Consider the following 22,486-nt stretch of genomic DNA (forward strand, 5'->3'; position numbering starts at 1 on the left):
CAGATGGAGCTGGTAGACAGCTGCCCTGGACACAGAATTGACCTGCGCCTCCATGGGTCCAAAAAGACTCCCAGGTTCCTGGTCGTAGAAATTTGAGGGCAGGATTTGGTACAGCGCTACCTATCACTATAAACTTGGCATGTTCAGAACTCAACTTGCAGTGACTTCTCCAATTCTTTGGGCACCCAATGCCTAACTTTCCGATATAGAAAACCAAGTCAAAGTTTGTTAGTTTTGATTATCAATTCTCCATGGATGACATGAGTCAGTTGAAGTTGGGTGCCTGGGATGGATTCAAGACTGCCATCTCATAAAGAAGCTTCCATTCACAAAGGAAGGAATGGAATGTGAACAGTGATTACTGTGATAAAGAGGCAAATAAGCCACAATACAGAACTGAAAAAGAACTATTATGGTTTGTGAACAGAATGAGTCTTCTCCTTTTATGGACAGACACTCCTTTCATTCGTGGATCAGAACCTATGGAGCATCCAGATTAGAGACCCCTGGAATTGCTCACTAGAATGGCTCCTTTTTCCAATGTTCATGCTTGTTGAGCTGAAATCCACATTCACTACTTGTGTGGCATTTAGGATACAAAGGATTCCATGGTCTGAAATAATTGCAAAGTCCTTTCAGGATCTCTGTTATGGTCATTTTGTTTCATTTGTTTAGAAAAGTTAATTCATTTCCTATTTCAACGAAGTTGCTGGCTTCATGGGGGGAAAAGGCTATTAATGGAACATTAAAAAAGAAAGAAAGAAAACTATGCAAGTATGATTACAGATCCTGTATATCACTTGCATCTGTGTGGTATCCAAATGAAACTTGTGACTCCTGGGAGAAAGAGAGAAAATCAACAGGGAAGTAGTTGCCCTGTTTAAAAAATATAATTTGTTTTCAGCTTTCAGAGCCATGTGTGTGGGACCATTCTATACATTTTTTATTTAGAGGGTCCCATTTTCTTAAGCTTGGTTGCTTAACAACAACAAAATTTAATCAGTGAGGTTGTAGCTGTAAGTTAACCGCTCATATATCATGTGAGAGATGCAGGTATTTCATTTATGGCACATCCACATATAAATATCCAAAGTGGAAATGGTTCTTAAGCTACTGACTTCACAGGCTCCATCTGGCATTTCAAGTATTCCATCAGCAAAAGAGAATGCCCAGTTTTGACTCGACTACAAAATGCCCCATTGACTGAGCAATTTGTCATTTACTGAGAGAGAGGGCATTGGCTAAAGGATGCGGACATGCAGGGAATGTTCAGTTAGGCATTTCTGCTGTGTGACAGCCCAGAGATGAAACAGTGTAGTGGTTAGTGGGTTGGACTAGGACCTGGGAGACCAGGGTTCAAATCCCCACTTAGTCACAAAGTTCACTGAGTGAGCATGGGTCAGTCACTATCTTTTGGCTTAACCTGCTTCATAGGATTGTTGTGAGGATAAAATGAGAGAACTACGCATGCCATATTGAACTCTTTGGAGGGAAGGTGGTATACAAATGTGATAATGATTATAAAAACCGTCACTAGTGTGGATGTCCCCTACTTGCTTTCTTGGTCAACCTGGAGCATCCAATTGTATTCATTAGACTACAGATGTTCAGATAGAAAATATTTTTATTTATTTATTTATTTACAAAAATTTATGATGCTCAATAGCAGTGTTCTCTGGGTAGTTTACAGGCAATCAAAGCATTCAGATCTCTCTCTCTCTCTCTCTCTCTCTCTCTCTCTCTCTCTCTCTCACACACACACACACACACACACACACACACACACACAGAAAGAGAGAGAGAGAATACAAATTTCAACATGGAAATCCTGCATGCACATTTCAACAGCAGCAAGAAGAACAGCGTAGGAAAATACCCAGTGCCGCTAAAATATATACAGTATAGCAGATCAGTGGATTAAAAAGTTCATCATTTTAAAAGCCTGTGAAATTTTTAAAAAGGATCTTCACTTGTCACTGAAAAGAGCACCAAGAAGGTGCCAGGCAAATCTTTCCAAGGACATGACTGAATACATCCTTTCTCTTGAATCCATCCATTACAATTCAGGTTAGAGGAAGGAGAAGAGCCATGGCTCAGAGGAAGAGTCCTCCATGCAGATAGTCCCAGGTTCAACCCCCAACATCTCCAGGTAGGACTGGGAGAGAACTCTGAAATTCTGGAAGTGCAGTCAGATGGCAGGTTCCTATGTCCCAAGTGGCAATGACCTCTGAGGACCATATCTCTCTCTCCAACAAATATATATATATATTTACTCCCCCCTTTTTGCAGTTACTAATTTTTTAAAAAAATTATAACACTGCATCTCCTTCATTACTCCAATTAAAAATTAAAGGTAAAGGGGCCCCTGACCATCAGGTCCAGTCGTGTCCGACTTTGGGGTTGCAGCACTCATCTTGCTCTATAGGCCCAGGGAGCCAGTGTTTGTCCGCAGACAGCTTCCGGGTCATGTGGCCAGCATGACAAAGCTGCTTCTGGCGAACCAGAGTAGCACACGGAAACACTGTTTACCTTCCCGCCGGAGCGGTCCCTATTTATCTACTTGCACTTTGATGTGCTTTCGAACTGCTAGGTGGGCAGGAGCTGGGACCGAGCAATGGGAGCTCACCCCATTGCAGGGATTCGAACCGCCAACCTTCTGATCAGCAAGCCCTAGACTCTGCGGTTTAACCCACAGCGCCACCTGGGTCCTTTCAAAGGTAAAGGGACCCCTGACCATTAGGTCCAGTCGTGACCGACTCTGGGGTTGCGCGCTCATCTCGCATTATTGGCCGAGGGAGCCGGCGTACAGCTTCCAGGTCATGTGGCCAGCATGACAAAGCCGCTTCTGGCAAACCAGAGCAGCACATGGAAACGCCGTTTACCTTCCCGCTGTAGCGGTTCCTATTTATCTACTTGCATTTTGACGTGCTTTCGAACTGCTAGGTTGGCAGGAGCTGGGATCAAGCAACGGGAGCTCACCCCGTCACAGAGATTCGAACCGCCGACCTTCTGATCAGCAAGCCCTAGGCTCAGTGTTAATTTTAATTGTTTGGTTTACGTTAATCCTGCTAATGAACTTACATGTGTACAATAACATTTCAAGTAATACCCAAATTTTCCCCAGCCTTTTATTAAGCCCCCCCCCAATTCCTTATTGCTCCTATAGGTTTTGCCATTTTGGCATAGTCCATTAATTTAGTTTGCCACTCCTCCTTGGTCAGTACAGAATCTTCTTTCCATTTCTGAGCATAAATCACCCTGGCTGAAGTTGTAGCATACATAAACAGGTTCGTTGTTGTTGTTGTCGGTATCTCTGTATCAATTATCCCTAAAAGAAAAGCTTCTATTTTTTTTAGTACAGTAAAAGCTATTTTAAACAATTTCTTCAATTCATTATAAATCATTCCCAGAATGCTTTTCCCTCTGACAAGGCCACCACATATGGTAACAAGTACCTTCCTTCTCTTTACATTTCCAGCATGTATTTGATTTTGATTCCTACATTTTTGCTAACTTACTTGGTGTTGAATACCATCTGTACATCATATTCAAATAGTTTTCTTTCAATGTATAGCATGCTGTGAATTTCATATCTACATTCCACATATTCCATCTCTGATTCCAGGTAGGTAAATGTAGAGGATGTACATTATTTCCTCATCCTATCTCTGTCAGATTCTCAATCAAGTATGGGGGAAATCCTCTCATTTGAAGACTGGGAGCCATACTTAACCATAGCACAAATTAAGATTGAGGTTCTGGTGTTGACCTCACAGTGGCCGTAAGTAGCTGGTTGGGTGTTGCCGATTACCAACTGCTGCACCTCACCACAATACCTCCTTCTCTTATCTAGTGTTTCCCCCCAGGGATGTTACGGTGTTGCAAAAGCTGAAGTCTTTTGCAGAGAAAGGCTTCATTGTGGCTGTTACAATAGGGAAAGTTTAGCCCTGTTGCTAGAGATTTGTCAAACATTTCAGAATGCGCTTCTCAATTTGCAATCAGTTTGGCACTCAACTCTCATAACTAAACAGAGATCTGTCTTAGGAGGGACGTCTGCAGGCCTGAACAGAAAGCATTTTGTCTTCTCTAACAGGAAACCTAAGGCACTACTTAGGCAGCCCCATATATTCAGCTGTGCCTGTCAGGACAATCAACATGTAACTTTTGATCTGCGGGGCAACAAATATATGAGTTGTCGTTTTGTGCTGGAATGGAATGAGAGACAAATCTGCCAGAGGTGAGCCCATGCCCCTGGAAGACTTCTCCACATCCTAAATTTTGCCAAGCTGAGACTGGGGGATTTCCAATAAATATGTCTAACAAACCCATAAAAAAATTCCAACTAGCATGCTGACTTAAGTCCTAATGTCAAAATACAGAACCACATAGGCTGTGCTGCATGATTTCTTGGCTCCTGCACTGCAAATTAAATCTCAGCAGAACCACTGCTTTTTCAAACAACAAAAATGAAGTCTATCCCCTTCTCCCCTCCTTCCAACCAGGGGAGAAAAAAAAATGCAGAATAAGCTGTCCTGAGACCTTGGGGCCAAACATAGCAAGGATGAAAAAAAAAATTGTTCTTACATTTAGGTAATCAAATCGGGGCGGTAGCTTCCTAGTCCTGGATAAGGCGAAGCCTTTGGACCTCATTGTCTTATAATTTCCTCTTGCCATCCACAGAGAGAGGCAGTATTTCACATAGCACTTCTGTTTACAAAGCAAAGGGCCTCACTTAAGCATCGTTTGCTGAAAAAGAGTGCTGTTCTGAGGAAATGTGAGTGGGCTGGAGCGGGGATCCCTGTTGAGCAAACTTGGCAGGACCCAAGATCCTGGCTCGGTCTGATATTAAAAGTGAGTCATCAGTTTACCCACACAGCAGGGCCTCTCTCCGGCCTTTGCGTAGTGAGCAACTTGACAGAGCTCCAGAAGATCTAAGCCCGGTTTCTATAATTAATAATAACTGTCTGAAAGAAGCTCCTTGTTAAGAAACACTCGCTTTTGTACTGTGCGACTACTCTCAAGAGCATTTCTTTTTAAATCTATTAAAACATTGCAGATCAAATCTAGTACTTGAAAGGATAGTTTTAGGCCACAATCTTATACACTGTCATCAAGGTTTCATTTATTAATAAAATTTATTAAATTTGTATACCGCCCTTCATCTGTAGACCTCAGGGCGGCTCGCAACATAAAAAGACAGTATAGAAACACAAAATGCATGATAAAAACAAGAACAAAAATACAACAACTTAATGGGGCTTACTTCTGAGTAGACATGCCTAGGATTGTACTGCTTGAATGTTATTTAGGTCACATCCACACCATACATTTAAAACAGTTTTCTCTTCTTATAACAGTCATGGCTCCCCCCCCCTAAGAATCCTGCAAACTGTAGTTTATTTAGGGGGCTGAGAACTGTAGCTCTCTAAGGCGCCTCTTAAGAACTCTTAGCACCCTTGACAAGCTGCAGTTGTCTGGATTATTTTTGGAGGAAAGACAATGCTTTTAAAGTGGAATAAGAGTGCTTTCAATGTATGGATATTAACTTAGTCCTTACTTGAAAGCTGTTTCCAGTAAGATGAGGGGAATTGGCAGTGCTCCAGAAGTTGTTGAACTTTGACTCTCATCATCCCTGATCCCTAGCCATGCTGGCTGGGGCAATTGAGAATCTGAGCATAATAATGTCTGCATACCTTGAAAATGTCCCAGAAAAACTGGGACATCTCTCTCTTTTTTTCCCCATGCAAGAGCACAGTTGGCCATTTTGGGTGCTGTGATCTCACACGATTTTACACCAAGATCTCGCCCGGGGGGGACCCCCACGTTTTTCAGGGGCCACAATTTTGCATGGCACCCCAAAACAGGCATTTTTGGGTGCTGTGCTCTCAAGCCAGGGCACAAAGAAGCCTGGGAAACATATAAATGGTGGCTGCCCGGTGCCAGTAAGAGGAACACTACCACTTCCAGGTAAGACAACGTGGGGAATTGGCCTAGGAGGAAGCCCAGCAGAGGGTAATCTGTGAAGGGTTCCCTCAAGCTTTGTGCTGAACCTGGTCAGCAAAGATGCTGCTACTCTCCCGCCATATGTTGGGGGGCTCCATAACATAGTGGTTCCAGTTTCAACCACTGGCAACTCCAGGTAGGACTGGGAATGCCCCCTGTTGGAACCCTGGAGAGCTGCCGCCATGCATTGTAGGCAATATTGAGCTAGATCAGGCATCCCCAAACTGCGGCCCTCCAGATGTTTTGGCCTACAACTCCCATGACCCCTAGCTAACAGGACCAGTGGTCAGGGATGATGGGAATTGTAGTCCAAAACATCTGGAGGGCTGAAGTTTGGGGATGTCTGAGCTAGATGGACCACTGGTCTCATTCTGCATAAGTCAGTTTATGATACGAGAATGAAGGTGAGAACAAGGCCTCAGAGCATAAACTGAGATGTGGGAGTCCCTAGTACAGTGGTACTTCCAGTTACAAACTTAATTCATTCCGGCAGTCTGTTCTTAAGCCAAAACCTTTCTTAACATAAGGCAGCGCACTTTCGCTAATGGGGCCTCCCGCTGCTGCTGCTGCTGCATGACTTCTGCTCACATCCCAGGGCAAAGTTCGCAAATAGGGGCACCTACTTCCAGGTTAGTGGAGCTCGTTACCTGAAGCATTCGTAAGGAGGACGGTACGTAACCTGAGATTCCACTGTACAATCATCTCAGCTACCAACTCTCTGGGTAGCTGTGAGCAAGCCTCCATCTCTCAGTCTCTGAACTGTCTCCATCTGTCAGCAATGTGTGGGTAATAACACTGATTTGCTATCTATCTTTATGTATGTATCTAACTGCCAGTCCCTGCCTTTCTACAACATACCATAAGATATTGCCTGGCATATGCCAGGTGAGACGAGTGATGCATAGATTTGAACCACCAGCAAAGGTCCATCCGTAAACTGGAATCTGAGCACCATGAAGCCACTCTGAAATCCATAGGGGTCACAAAGAGTTTCATTGGATAGTCATAAGTAAGGCAAAGTAAGTGAAACAAAGCTGACAAGCAAACTCACTTAAATGCCTGGCTGTGATAGGACAAAAACCAGAGCCCTTTCCTACTTCTGAACTGGTATTTCTGTTTCTTACATGGAGGGGCATAAAGTGTGTGTGTGTGTGTGTGAAAATATAAACAGATGGATAACCACTTTAAAAATCATAATGCATGCTTTCTGAGAGCCACGCAAGTGCATACTATAATGTTATTCTCCACACCTGCTGGTTCAAAATACTTCAGGCATTTTAGCAATGGTGAAGAAACAAACCTCAGAACAATCTGCTAGATATATATTTAATATATACCTCTCTCCCTCTCTCTTTGGTTGCTGGAAAATACTTTACCTTCTCTGGGGATTTTACCCTAAGATGCTTATCTCTCCTTACTAGTTTTTCAGACGGAGCATCTACTTTTATGTTAGAAGGCTGGTGGTGTAAAGTTTGGAAGTTGGTTCTGAAAGAGAAACTGACTTAGAAAAAAGCTGAGCAAGGGTGCAATAAAAAAGGATGAATTTGAGAAAACCTGGTGGCTTTCTCTAACTCTTTTAATCCAGCCTGGATATACTACGTAAATGTCCACCAAACGACCATGTTCCTCTTTGGGCAGACTGTGTTCCTAGATACAGCGGAACCTCGGTTTCCGAGCATCTCGGAAGCTGAACGTTTTATAACCCAAACACCAAAAACCCAAAAGTAATTCCTACCATTTTCGAACGCACTTCGGAAGTCGAATGGCTTCCGCGGCGTGTTTTTCCATTTTCACCATTGAAATTGCTGACAGCCTTTTGCGCCTCGGTTGTCAAACATTTCAGAAGTCAAACGGTCTTCCAGAAAGGATTATGTTCAACAACCGAGGTTTCACTGTATTAAGTTTTTATTATCCTCATGCACCCCATTCTATTATTGTATTCTTTTGTCCAGTGGGTTTTTCTTTCCGTTTTGCTCCTGCTCTGAAATGTAATCCCTGTGTTCATGGATATTTGTAATTTCTGTTGTCTTTTCCTTTGTTTATTTCTTTTGATTATTGTGATGTTAATGTTGAAAATTATCTATAAAAACAATGAGAATTAATTAGGCTGCAATCCTATATCAATTAATCTGGGACTTACTTTTGAGTAGACATATATGGGATTGGACTATTAATTGCATGCATAGTTTTATAGTCAAAGGTTAAAAGTAGGTATTGTATTCTCTCTCTGTCCATCTCTTTTTGTACTCATGTGTACAACTTTATGCAATGAAAACTTGCAGATGAATTTCCTTCCTTCTACAATACCTCTGATGATTGACTAAAAACCTTGTTGGTTGGACTCCAAGATTATGAATGAGTTCCCTCCTCCATTTCACTCTCTCACCTAGGTTTTCTGAGGAAAGGACATTGCCACATTATCTGGCTGCCATGCCGCAGAATCGGCACATAGTAAAATCTTTTGTCTGTAGCCTTTGCATGGCGAAGTTATCATCTTCTGCAGGGTGTTTGAGCACACATTTCACAAGCCACGAGCTAAGATGTGTCTTAATTAATTGAATCTGGCTTGCCCTCAGTCCTCCATCAAGCTTTCCAGACCTGCAAAGCTTTGAACCTTGAACATGAAAGGAAGAGGTATTTATTGGAATCTGTAGCGGGCAATGCTTTGCTGCTCATCTGAAAGTATTGCTTGTATTTCACTTCATAAAATAATGGACGTTGGAGCTGTCTTTTGTGAACTAGGCCGGCAGTCTTGTCTAATTTTAGTGGTAAAGGCAATAAAAGTTAAGTATTCCAGCAGCGAAGCTAGCTCCATGGTTGCCTTCAAAAGGTTTGCTTCTGTCTTGGCCTGTACATTAGGATATAATAATATCAAAGGCCTAGCATGGAATGAGACCTAATTCTTACAGCATTCCCATGTCACAGAAGTCAGCTCTTCATTAAGAATTTAGGATGCCGCAACTTCTTTAGTGTGATAGGAACAATGTGTAGAAGGAACGATTTCTCAAGGAGTTATTGGGTATTTCCTTTTGTTCTTTTTAAAAGTTTCATTCTCATTTATTTCCCCCCTTTTCCCACTTGTGGTTTACTTTTCACACAGTCTTTTAAGTCTTTGGGGTACCTTTATCAGGAATATAAACTCAACTTCTTTTTGAAGCATGAAAGCTTCCCCGCAAAGTTTTTTGTTTAAACAAAATGATTTTATTTTATTTTTTAAAAAAAACCTCTACAGAAGTGGCTGTTTCCAGACCACTTCTTGTCACTTGGGATAGGCACGTGATGGACTCGTTTGAGATTCATATTGCATTTGATTTTATTTGGTCTGGTATATATTTTTTGGCTTGTTTCAATCCCTGCTCTCTGCTTGTGTGAGATCTTGGAAACAAAAGAAGATCTGATCTTGGCACAGCATAAGATGGCTGGAAGTCCCTTTGCAAAAATGTTGAAAGCAGCATATATCATCTTAGCTTCACACGCTTGACGCAGTAGCACTAACAGAGAGTCCCTGTCAATTGGAAATCATTTCTAGTTGCTGCCATTTCTTTATAATATTTTTGTGTGTGTGCGTCAAGGGCAAGGTTTCCCAGATTTCTGATAGCTGATTCTCAATTCAGATTGGAGAAGCACCTTATTCTTACTCCTGGGCTATTTTTTTAGAGTGTGCAAAACAAGTCACGAGGGAAGCTGCTTTAAATGGAGCTAGACCATTGGTCCATCTAGCTCAGTATTGCCTTCACCGATTGGCCACAGCTCTCCAGCACTTCAAGCAGAAGACATCCCAAGCCCTGGCTGGAGATGTTGATGATTGAACCAGGGACCTTCTGCATTCAGAGCAGAGGCTCTTCCACTGAGCTTCATTATGTATTTTTTGGGGATTGCCATATGTCTGGAATTTCCCAGACATACCTGGAATACTGCGGTCAGAAGCAGTGCCAGGGCGGAAATCAGCAAAGTGTCCAGGAAATGTACAGATATACGGCTTCCCAATTTCGTGTTCTCATTTTGTGTATTACTATTTTTTTGTGAGTCACCCCGCAATCTTGATGAAGGGTGGTATGCCAATTTAATATACAACAGAAACAGAAGCAGGAACAATGTCTCAGCAGAATTCTCTGATTACACCTAAATCAAGAGATTAGGGGGGGGGGGAACCAAAGATTCTGGCTGGAAGGCAGTAGTGTGATCTGGTGGGGGGCAAGGAGCCAAGGGCTCCCACAAAATTTTCAAGGAGGGGCCAGGCCCCCTCAATATTCTGCAGCCTGCTGCAGGCTCTGGTGAACCTTTCCGCAGCCATGGCAGGCCCCATAGGGCCTACCCACAGCTGTGATGGCCCCTGCCAAGCCCCCTCCCACTGCATGACTATGCTGGAAGGAGATAGGACCAGAACAGAGGCCTCAGAAGAGCCTTCAGTTAATTTATTGAGTACACTGCTCCGGCCTGGCTTCCTGCTAATGTGGAGGTGTCATTATTTCCAGGATATTAGAGTCAGAAGATCATGAGCTGTATCAAACTAAGTCAGAGTAGACCCATTGAAATCAACAGGCTTAAGTTAGTCATTCCCATTCCTTTCAATGGACCTCCTCGGAGCGTGACTTAGTTGCAGACCCTCCAAGTGCCCCTATTTTCCCTGATTAAGAGAAGCCGTCCCGGTTTCTGATTTGATCTTGGAATGTCCCGCTTTTCCTTAGGATGTCCCTATTTTCATTGGAGAAATGTTGGAGGATATGGAGTTATCCACCACCTGAGCTGCCTGAAGGCAATCCTGTTAAATGTTTTATGTTTTACTATGTTTTTATATACGTTGGAAGCTGCACAGAGTGTTTGGGCAACCCCCCCCCAAATGTGTGGGGTATAAATAATAACATTATCATTATGGAATGGGGCGTCCCTATTTTCATTGGGGAAATGTTGGAGGGTATGTAGTAGCTTCCTACCGCTTAGTTTCCATTTGATTAGGAAGTTGACACAATTGGCATGGCGTCTTATGTGCTGAACAATGCTGTAACATCATGTGTTGCCTCTTGCTATGCAATAACAAGCCGCCAGCTTACCATTACGTGCAAGCGAGGAGCGCTCTTTGGTGTTTGTGGTGCAAAGTTCCAAGATCAGAGAGATAGTTTGGAAACCTGGGTCAAAATGCTGGAAAACAAGTTACCATTTCAAAACCAGCCACTGGCACCTACTTATTTAAAGATTGTAAAAAAGAAATAATTTTTTTTTTGGTAGGCTTAGAATGCTTATTACCAGCAGAGAGTTTGAAGCTCAATACGCTGCGCTGAGGTCACAGTTACTTTGATGGCGACATGACTGTTTTCTCCCTGAGCCGAGATTTCCTTGGTAGCTATTTTAAATGGTTCTCCTTTGGCTTCTCTGCCAGGAGAGGGCAAAGGCACCTGCAAACTCATCCACATCAATCAGCCCACAACACTCAAATATGTCAGGGTTACTGCACAAGGCAAGCTGGAGAAAATTGGCAGTCTGGATATGAAAGCTGTGGACTGGAGACAGGGCGTGTGTGTGTATGTGTGTGTGTGTGTGTGTGTGTGTGTGTGTGTGTGTGTAGCTTCAACAGATGATTGACTATGAGCAGAGGTGATGAAGCCAGCATTTTCCTAAGGCAAAATTCCCATAATCCTCTGGAACCTCTAACCAACCCTCGCTTTTATACCTGAAGCGACTGCACTGTAATTGTGCATCCAGATGTTCGCCTTCCCCACAAAAGCCAGTAGCAAAACAGGAAGACTTGTTTTTTTTTAAAAAAAGCTTTATTTCTTGTTAAAACATTTGCAGCTCATAACAAACAAACACAAATCATAACAAATCATATCATATCAAATCATACCATATCAAATCATATCATACTCCATCCAAATCTAAAGGAATATAAAACAATATACAAAAACAAAAAACAATAATATAAAGTGACAAAAAACAAGAAAACGAAGGAATCCAAAGAATAAAGAACAACTTCCAATCAATTTAATATCGCTTCCCTTTTTTATTATATTACATTTACTTTGCTTCTTCCTTGTTAGATATAATTAGATATCCTTCTCTCTTTTTTCCATTTAAATTCTCTAACTCTATATTTGTTTTCTCAATCTAAGCAAATCACCAGATTCATATTTAAACCTTCTTTATGCAAATATTCTTCCACATATCTCCATTCATCTTTAAGTTTTTGTTTTGGAACATTCCTAATTAAAAAAAACAGGAAGACTTGTTATCATTGAGGTTTGGAGCTCCCGGTTCAGCTTTGACTTACTAGGGATGGGGGAGAAATTTGCTTCAGTTTGCTTCAATTGGCAAGGGAGATACCTTGGTCATGAAGGAGGTTTTCCCAGGGTGAGGTCCGTCCGCTGCATTCTGAAGTGTGCTGAACCCTGAGATTTCCCCCAAATGTGGGGAACCTGGCTGCATAATTTGTGTCACAAAACTTACCAAATTCACACTTTCTGAAACAAGATGCAAAGCAAAACTCAGCCACCCATTAATTCCCTCCCTACTTCTCTGAATTCTGCAAGGCATTTTCCCTGCCAAGTAATGTGCACCAAAATGCATAAATTAGTGTAAACTACAGGTGAAACTCGGAAAATTAGAATATCGTCAAAAAGTGCATTTATTTCAGTAATGCAACTTAAAAGGTGAAACCAATATATGAGATAGATGCATGACATGCAAAGCAAGATATGTCAAGCCTTTATTTGTTGTAATTGTAATTATTTATCGTTAGGGGGGTCAATTATAAATGGAATGTAATTAATGAAATGTAATAGCGATGTTTATTTTTGTTTATTTTTGTATTATTGTAACTATTTGTTTTATTACTGTGGAATTTCCAAAAGAAAGCATTTGTAAAAATTAAAGGAAAAAATAAAAATAAAAAGTTGCATTACTGAAATAAATGCACTTTTCAACGATATTCTAATTTTCCGAGTTTCACCTGTATGTATATAGTTGCATATATTAGTAAAAAATGTCTGTGTTTATTGAACAAATCCCCCACAAAATCCTATGTAAAGGGTGGGTAGAAGCAGTGCTTTTCTGGTGGGGGACACGGGGGGATGCATACCCTTAAACATTTTGTGAATCTAAGTTTGGCGTCATTGAGGGGTAGTATAAAGAAAAAAAGTACTGGGTAGAAGTAACACAGGTTAAATAACACAGGTGCAAGTAAAAGGTAAAGGACCCCTGACAGTTAAGTCCAGTCATGAACGACTCTGGAGTTGCAGCGCTCATCTCGCCTTACTGGCCGAGAGCCAGCGTACAGCTTCCAGCTCATGTGGCCAGCACGACTAAGCAGCTCCTGGAGAACCAGAGCAGTGCACGGAAATGCTGTTTACCTTCCCGCCGGAGGGGTACCTATTTATCTACTTGCACTTTGACGTGCTTTCAAACTGCTAGGTTGGCAGGAGCTGGGACCGAACAATGGGCGCTCACTCCGTCACGGGGATTCAAACTGCCGACCTTCCGATCGGCAAGCCCTAGGCTCAGTGGTTTAGACCACAGCGTAACACATAAAACATATGAGTAAAAGAGGTCATGCAACACAGGGCAGTGTTATCAATCAGTAATGCAAATAAGGCTATAGCAACCAAAGACAGGAAGAAAATAGCCTGCTCTATTTGCTTCCCTTGGTAACTGAACATTGGTCTGTTGGGTTTAATGGCTGACACTTGACTCCACTGGTTGTGGGTAGCAAAAAGACTCTTTCGTGGGCAGCTTCCAAATGCTACGATTTATCACTGGCATCAGCCTGCACTGGTGGGAATTAATGAATTAATAAATATATTGCAGAATGGCAAAATAGGCTACCAACCACAGATTTGCTATGATCTCCCAGGGACTCCATCATCCATATACTGTACAGTGGAACCTCGGTTGTCAAACGTAATCCGTTCCGGAAGACTTACAAAACATTTGACAACCGAGGTGCAATGGGTGGTCGGCAAATTCCATTGAGAAAATTGAGAAATGTGCCTCGGAAACTGTTCAACATCTGAGGTGCGTTCAAAAATGGAAGCATGCACTTCTGGGTTTAAGGCGTTCGGAAACCAAAACGTTTGGCTTCCGAAGCGTTCAACAACCAAGTCTTGTGTTTTCACATCTGTTAGTACAGCTACAAATTGGTGAATTGTTTCTATATAACTTGGAATGTGTTAACTTGTTGCCTAGCATTCAAAGTAGATGTGTCACCAGGATGAAAGTGATATTAGACATTAGATGAAGAAGGGTGACTTTTAAAAAATGACATAAAAACTCATGTTAATGCTGTAAAATACATAGAAGACAAACAATAACATTTTTTTTTCACTCCACCCATTCTTCAAACAGTACCACAGAAAGGAAAATGGAAAACCTGATATTACGGTGTGTGCATTTTAAAATCTCCATCTTCCATCAAGGCTGCTCACTATTTATAGAGCTTTTGCATGATTAATAATCTCATTTGAACAGGCTAATAAATAATTTGGTTAATATTCTTTAATTTATTTAATCAACTACACCAATTAATCAATTAAAGGTTGATCCCTCACCATACGCTGTGTGCGTCTGTGTAACACTGTGTATCCTGGACAATTTGTTTCCCCCTTTGTTCTGGAAAATTAAAAACCCAATTACTATGCAGCAAACTTATTACTGAGGTTTCAAGTGCAGGTTTACTGCTCCGTACACTTAAGTCTACATTGCAAAGGGAAAACCCCTCAAATATCAGGAAAAAGGCACTTCTGAAAGGTGGTGGCTAGGTGGCGCTCTATTTCCTCTTTGAAATTCAGGGAAGTTGGTTCTTTGCTGGGAACATCAAACACAAAAAGGGAAGATAACAGAGGATATCTTGTAAGATGACGTTGCACAGTTGAGAAGTTGCCAGAAAATGGCCCAAAGCTTGCATGTTTATAATGCAACAATAGCCATGCGTGAATATGTAGCCTCACTTGCAATTTTTCTGTGGCTCATCTGGGTGGCTCATCTGCACTGGGATGTTTTGACCCCACAAAGGACTTCGTATCTGCCTATTTTCTGGATTTCCCCCAAATTCATGTTTCGAAAAGTTTTCCAGAGCAACCTAAAGTATAGGCATTTGGCGAGGTTACCCTGCTCTGTCCACATGTTTTCTTTCAACACATTTAAAAATGCATTTTGATAATATTTTGGAGCTGCAAACTCTGTCAGAACATTCAGGAAGTTCCAAAGCTAGTGGATAGCTAAGTTCTGATCCACATATATAAGTCCAGGAGCTCCACAGATCAGGCAATTGGTAATGGAATTCATGACAACAGAATTGGAATTAAAAAATAAATAAATGTTTGATGCTCCTCTAAGCGCTGCATTTTTGAGCGGCAAGAGTTGAAATGATCTCTTAGAAGGAAGCTCACTGAGAATTGAGACAAGACATGGGGATTGTTTTAGATGTCATGTATCTCTGCCTTGCCTCCAAACATCAATGCCAAGGCATATTCCCCCCCTCCCCAGTGAACACCAGGTCTATATATAATCTAGAAACTTGTGCAGGAGGAAGAAGGCAGCAATTTCTATTACAACATTTATTTCTAGGATAGCTCAGTCAGTACAGCATAAGACTCTTAATCTCAGCGGCATGGGTTTGAGCCCCATGTTGGGCAAAACTTCCCCTGCTTTTCAGGGGGTTGGACTAGACTACCCCTGTGGGCTCTACAATTCTATGATTCTCTGTATTCATCGCAAGCAGCACAGTTTCCATTCCGCTGCAGTGTACTTTCCCCCAAATACTTCAATATTCATCTTGCCGTGTACAATTAATACAAGTTACCTAACCAATGAAACTATTTGCATAGCTTACTTAACTGGCATTCATTTCAATGTAAAAGAAACATCAAAAAGATATTTAAAAGTCGTTAATTATGCTTGCAGACTTAACCTCACGAATCTAGATTTTCAGATGACATAGACTGTGATATTCCTGCATTCTCTCACTCCACACTGAAGTTAAGAGTCATCTGCAGGCAGCAGGGGGCTTCCCCCAAAGGGAGATGCCCCAAAGTGGTTTAGCCTGGATTCTCAGCTCAGAGACATATTGAGCAGAAAAGTTTCCATTGAGCCTGGAGGACAACTTGTCTTCATTTCATTTGCTTCTTTGCGTTACTTGGTTTCTGGGCTACAGAAAGTTATCTGGGTGGTTTTACCGTGGTGCTTACCTGTATGTTAAAATCTTCAGCAGAAGGTTTTCTGCAGGTGAGATGAGTGGGCACCAATGGGTGGCACCCCAATTGTGGAATGCTCCCCCATATGGCTGTGCCAAAATGTTGAACTGTGCTCCCCACTCCCAACCATTCTCCATTCATTTAGGAGAAAAGAGATTGCATTTGAAAAGGAAATGGAAGATAATTTTTGGCAAAATTCTTGTGGGTGGAGTGCAGTGCTTTTGGTCGTGATTACCTTACATTCAAGGTGGAAGCTGCCTTGGGCTACAAACACACCATACGTTCAAAGCACATTAAATGGGGACGCAAGTCCCGCTGTGGTCTAAACCACTGAGCTTCTTGGGCTTGTCGATCTTAAGGCCGGCAGTTCAAATCTGTGTGACAAGGTGAGCTCCCGTTGCTTTGTCCCAGCTCCTGCCAACCTAGCACTTTGAAAGCACAAGTAGATAAATAGGTACCACTGCAGTGGGAAGTTTCCATGCACTCTGGCACTCGTCACAGTGTTCTGTGTGCCGGAAGCAGTTTAGTCATGTTGGCCACATGACCCAGAAAGCTGTCTATGGACAAATGCTGGCTCCCTTGGCCTGAAAGCGGAGATGAGCGCCACACCCCATAATTGAATTTGACCGGACTTAACTTCAAACACATTTAAAGCACTTTAGTTCCACACAAGAATCCTAGGAATCCTTTAGTTTGGTTAGGATGCTGGAACATTTAGCTCAGTGAGGGGTAAACTATAGTTCCTAGGATTTGGAGGGGAGAGATCAGGTGTTTTAGATATATGGTCTGTATGCAGTCTTACACTAAGTCAGATGGTATGTAAGGCAGGGACATTTATATTTTCACATGCTCTCAACAAAGGGAAGACGTCAGTCCCAGGAACGTGGTCAATGCAGTGTAATGTTGGGTAGTTAAGTCAGTATTCTCAAAACACTACTGTGCCCTCTGTTTTGTTTAATCCCCGTTTACAACTGCTTTATGAAGCAGGACAATACGTACACTAATTTTTGGTGATGGGGGATTGAGCCCTGGTTCTTAGGGGGGGGGAGGGGTAGCTAACCATGTTCCTGCTGCTATGTCAGTAGGCCAGAAGTTGGAGTAGCAATGGAGCAGAGTCTTAGTGGACCAGTTTTCTTAGTGGAGTGACTTCTGATAATCTCTGAAAAGAATTACTTCCATAGATTCCCAAGCACAGGGATAGACAACCTTTCACCCTCGAGATGTTGCTGTGCTCTAGTTTCCATTGTCTTTGACTATTGGCTGAGGTTGATTGGGGGTGGGGTGGGGGAGTCTAGCAACATCTGCAGGGTCACAGTTTCCTCCCTCTGGTTCTAGCATCTCAAGCCGTGCAGAACATGATCGTTGCCGGAGGACGTGAATTTCAATGCAAATGCATTTTACACAACGACAACAGCACAATTCCCCAAAGAAGAGTTGTGTGTGAAACTGTCGATTTAAAGAGACCACTGTTTTTTTCCAGGATGCAATTGATTTTGCGACATGGAAGACACTCAGATTTATTGCCTATTAATTTATTTACTTTATTGCAAAGTTTTGCTGACTTTGAGCTGCATTTCTTCCGCAGGTATCGTTTTTTAAAAAATATTTTGTTAGCCGCCACCACCACTCACCACTCTCCTTGTGCCTGTGTGTTCTCTTACCCATCACTGCCAATTAATCATATTCGCTTTTAAATTGCAACAGCTATTATTTTAAGTCGTGCTGAATCATAAAATTTAGGAAATTTAAATCCGGCTCAAATACTGGTTTTACAGAGAAGCGGGTTATTGAACCAGACAACCCGTGTTATTTAAGTACTGAGAAAGTCAGATGATATATGTGTGAACAGATCTTGATTGCAGCCAAACTACTTATAAGGACAAATTCCAATACTTTTTAAGGGGTTAGAACTGAATCAGTGGTTTATTTTTCAGTCATCAAGATGGAGGAAAATATGTTATTTAGCAAATACGCTGCATTTCACAAAGTTCTCCGTTGCATGACTAACTTCTTTTTAAATTAAATGGCAAGCATTCTTAAAGTGTAATTTACTAGCACAGCTGAATTCCCCAAGGTTGTATAAGCAAACTGTAATGCTGTGCAGTGGAATGCACAGCAACCTTCCAACAATGGATAGCAACAAGTCAACAATTTTGGACTTGCATATATTTGCAGGCTCCAAAAATATACAAAACAGAGGTAGAGAACCTTTTTCTGCCTAAGGGCCACATTGCCTTCGAGGCAGCCTTCCAGGGGCCACATTGGTGGGTGGCATTAGAGGTGAATATAGATGGAGCGATAGATTTAGATTTTACCCAATAGGCAAGTTTCTACATACACTCACAACTCATGAGGAGCGTGTGAAGCAAGGCTGGAGAGGAATGGGGTCTTGGGAGAGATCAGGCAGAGAGGCTTGGAGGCCCACATTCGCCCCTCAGGGATGAACCTGCTCACTCTTGACACAGGATGTTTTCTTTAGATTCATGAACAGAAGGGCAGACCCTCCAAGTGTCCCTATTTTCCAGGGGCAGTCTTGGATTTACAGTTTCTGATTTGATCCCACAATGTCCTGCTCTTCCTTAGGATGTCCCTATTTTCATTGGAGGAATGTTGGGGGATATGGAGTTATGTGACCCCCGAAGCAAGGAGATAAGTAACTGTTCAACCTTTAGAAGACATCTGAAGGCAACCCTGTATAGTAAGGTTTTTTTTTTAAAGTATTTAATGTTTTATCATGTTTTTATATATGTTGGAAGCTGCCCAGAGTGGCTGGGGCAACCCAGTCAGATGGGCAGGGAATAATAATAATAATAATAATAATAATAATAATAATAATAATAATAATGTCTCTGTTTTCACTGGATAAATGTTGGAGGGTATGGAAGAGCTTGAACAACTTTTAAGCCTATGCTTTAATCTCTCCCATTAAAATCAACAGGCATTAAGGCTGCAATCCTATGCGTACAGTTTCTTGGAGATGAGCCCCACTGAACAGAGTGGGACATTCTTCTAAGTAAACACCCATAAGATTGGGTTGTAAAAATACTTATCTCTGGCTGGATTGTGCCCTAAATTCCTCCCCGTCTTTTCCAACCTCTGCTTGGTGAGGTCACTTGAGATTCCCACTGACCTTTTGAACACAGTATAATTCTGTTACCGGTGCTGCTGAAACAAAAATTATTTGACTTGTAGAAAGGGGAGCTGGCCTTTGTTGTCAAGCTGAGCCTCTTTTTGTGGGTTCTGCGAACTGTCCTCAGCACTGATTAGCTTAATCCCTGCCTCATAAAAAATATTTTTAAAGAGCACTTTCATTTTTGCTTTGAAATACCCTTCCTTGCATTTAATAGCAGATATTTATAAAGGGGTTTCTGCTATGTATCTGCATCTCTGCAACCAGTTCCCGGGGCTTATTTATGTTTCGTTGTGCACGACCCTGGTTGGTTCCAATAAATATAATTTTTAGCTGTAAACAGCTGAGGGTGTAACACTCATCCCATAGAGCTCCTACTCCACCCCCCCCCCAAATTCCTGATTTAAATTGAGCTCAGCTCACCTGATAACCCAAAGTTGTATTTAAATAAAACAACAACTAAGAAACCTCAGAACTCATTTATTTGGAAATTATGTGCAGAATGCAGCTTCAAAAACCTGAAACCTGTTTGCCTTTGAAAGTCTTGCCTTTTTGAAAATGTGTGTTTAGGAACACATGGAAACATAGAATTGTAGGATCATCTATCCAACCTCAAAAATATGCAGCAATCCCGCCTGAGGATTAGAACCTGCAACCTTGGCATTATCAGCACTAAGTTCTAACCAAGTGAGCTATTCAGGCTGATTGGAATAGGGGGTGACTTTTGCAATGAGTGACACAGTCTAACCCCAAGCAAAGGATTCTCAGCCTTTTCATAATCTTTAAAATAAGAACCTGCAAGGGAAGAGGGAATGCAGGACTCGAGGGGGTCAAAGCAGACACAGTGGAAGTGCCTCGAATAAGCTCTTGTTTCCAAGCTTGATTTCATCAAGTGTTGCAAAGCCCCAAAGACCATTTGCAAACACGTCGTTTTCTTCATTGCCTCTAATTAACGTTTTCCTTGGCTCTCGCACTCAGTGAACTTGGGAGGGTTTTGAAGAAGAAGGAAAGTCTGTTTCCCCACTTCCCTTTAGCAGGTGGACTTCTCCCTGTTCGACCAGTAGTGACATTGTGTGATCCTTCCACTATATTTTATTGGATTTATTGATTTTTAATAAATACATTTTTAGTCTTCAGCTCTGACAGAAGATGGAACATTCCACAAATCCCAGCACGGAGCTTATTTGATGAACTAAGTTTGTGCAGTGTGTCCAGGAGTTATGGAGTTGTTTGCAAAGGACTTTATTGTCCAAAAATTTATGGCAGCAATATAAACTCACAAACGTCTCTCTCTCTCTCTCCCTCTCTCCTGCAAGGAGTTGGCTTCAGTAGCCAAATGACGGATGATGTGACAAAGTGTGATAGCGAGCACAACTGCAGGGGAAACAGCAATAAATAAATAATAATAATTAGAAAAGATAAAACAGGAGATAAAATGGCTTTCAGTCAAAGTGCTAATGAATGCCTATGCTTTACTTTTTCATAAAGTAATAGCCCCCTACCCAAGTTCTCCCTTTGATCATATTTGTGGTTTTGTGAAATATACTTAAAGTCACTTTTTAAAAAAGGGTTGGCAGTTACAGTATTTCAGCCTTGGAGGTTTTGACAAGTTTTCCCCACTATCCCTCTTAAGTAAAACATCTTTACTGTTAAGCCTTTGCTTTATTTCTTTTTCCTTTCCTTTCCTTTCCTTTCCTTTCCAAGGATATTAAGCATCTCATGCAAAACCAAGGTAGTGGTAGTAGTAGAAGTAATAATAATTATTATTATATGCCACCCATCTGACTGGGTTACCCCTGCCACTCTGGGCAGTTTCCAGCAAATTAAAACACAATACGACATCAAACTTTACAAACTTCCTTGAACAGGGATGCCTTTAAATGTCTTCTAAAAGTCAGATAGTTCCTCATTTCCTTGACATCTGATGGGAGGGCGTTCTGTTACCGAGAAGGCCCTCTGCCTGGTTCCCTGTAACCTCACATCTCTCAAGGAGGGAACCGCCAGAAGGCCCTCGGAGCTGGACCTCAGTGTCTGGGCAGAATGACGGGGGTGGAGACGCACCTTCAGGTGTACTGAAGGGTTTAAGTAAATGACAAGGTTGTTGCAGCAGCAAGAAGTTCCCTCTTACTCCAAACGCTCTTCCAAAAACAGGCTTCATCTTAACCAACCTCCTGAAGCTATGAAGAGATGAGGCCAAATGTTCCCCAGTAGGGAGAGAGTCACATGTGCAAAACATTTCCACTGGGGGGGGGGAGCCCTTCCCTGACTCGAAGCGTACCTAAGGGTTGGTGAAGCCAGACGCCGCCAGGGGCGCAGGCCCAGCCCCCCCAAAAATTACCCCAAATTTAATTTGTAATCAGTTATCTCTGTAAGGTCATGAGCTTCGACAAGAGCTGGGAGCTGGGCAGCAGGAGAAATGGCAGTATGAAGGAAGACTGCTGGAGACTATGGATTGTATGGTGCATATATATATGCCTGGCAATGTGCTGCCACTACCATGGTGAGAGCCAACATGGGAGAAGTTTCCCATCCTTCTAGCACCACGGCAGAAAGATGTGCACTCCACCCCCCCTTTCTCCTCTCCTTGCGCTCACTTGGATGCTTCAAGTACATGGTTCACATAAAATGTAGTAATTTCTAATGTAGCTATTGCAGTAAAGTGAGTTATTCAGGGAGAAGGGTGCCGAAACAGCCCCTTGCCAAGGGCGTTGAAAATCCCCCCCTAACAATTTTGCGCCCGGGGCAACCGCTACACTATGCCACTGGCACATTTGGGGGTACTTATTTTTTATTATTTAATGCATCTATTTTTATTTAATTTTTTATCTGCCCAGAAAGATAGTTTACAGCAGGGTCCCCAAACTAAGGCCTGGGGGCCGGATGCGGCCCAATCACCTTCTAAATCCGGCCCGCGGACAGTCCGGGAATCAGCATGTTTTTACATGAGTACAATATGTCCTTTTATTTAAAATGCATCTCTGGGTTATTTGTGGGGCATAGGAATTTGTTCATTTTTTTTTCAGAATATAGTCCGGCCCCCCACAAAGTCTGAAGGACAGTGGACTGGACCCCTGCTGAAAAAGTTTGCTGTCCCCTGGTTTACAGTTTACAGTTTTGTTTTTAAATAAAACATGAAACCACCACGATACCACAAAATAAGCATCAACGTTAA

General features: G+C 42.1%; 1 pseudogene; it reads left to right on the forward strand.

The window, feature by feature from the left end:
* The first annotated feature begins 12,296 nt into the window (after positions 1–12,296).
* LOC118092414 (U1 spliceosomal RNA) lies at positions 12,297–12,435 on the forward strand (annotated as a pseudogene).
* The last annotated feature ends 10,051 nt before the right edge of the window (positions 12,436–22,486 follow it).

Source organism: Zootoca vivipara, chromosome 12, assembly GCF_963506605.1.
Source record: "Zootoca vivipara chromosome 12, rZooViv1.1, whole genome shotgun sequence".
In the NCBI taxonomy this organism is placed as follows: Eukaryota; Metazoa; Chordata; class Lepidosauria; order Squamata; family Lacertidae; genus Zootoca; species Zootoca vivipara.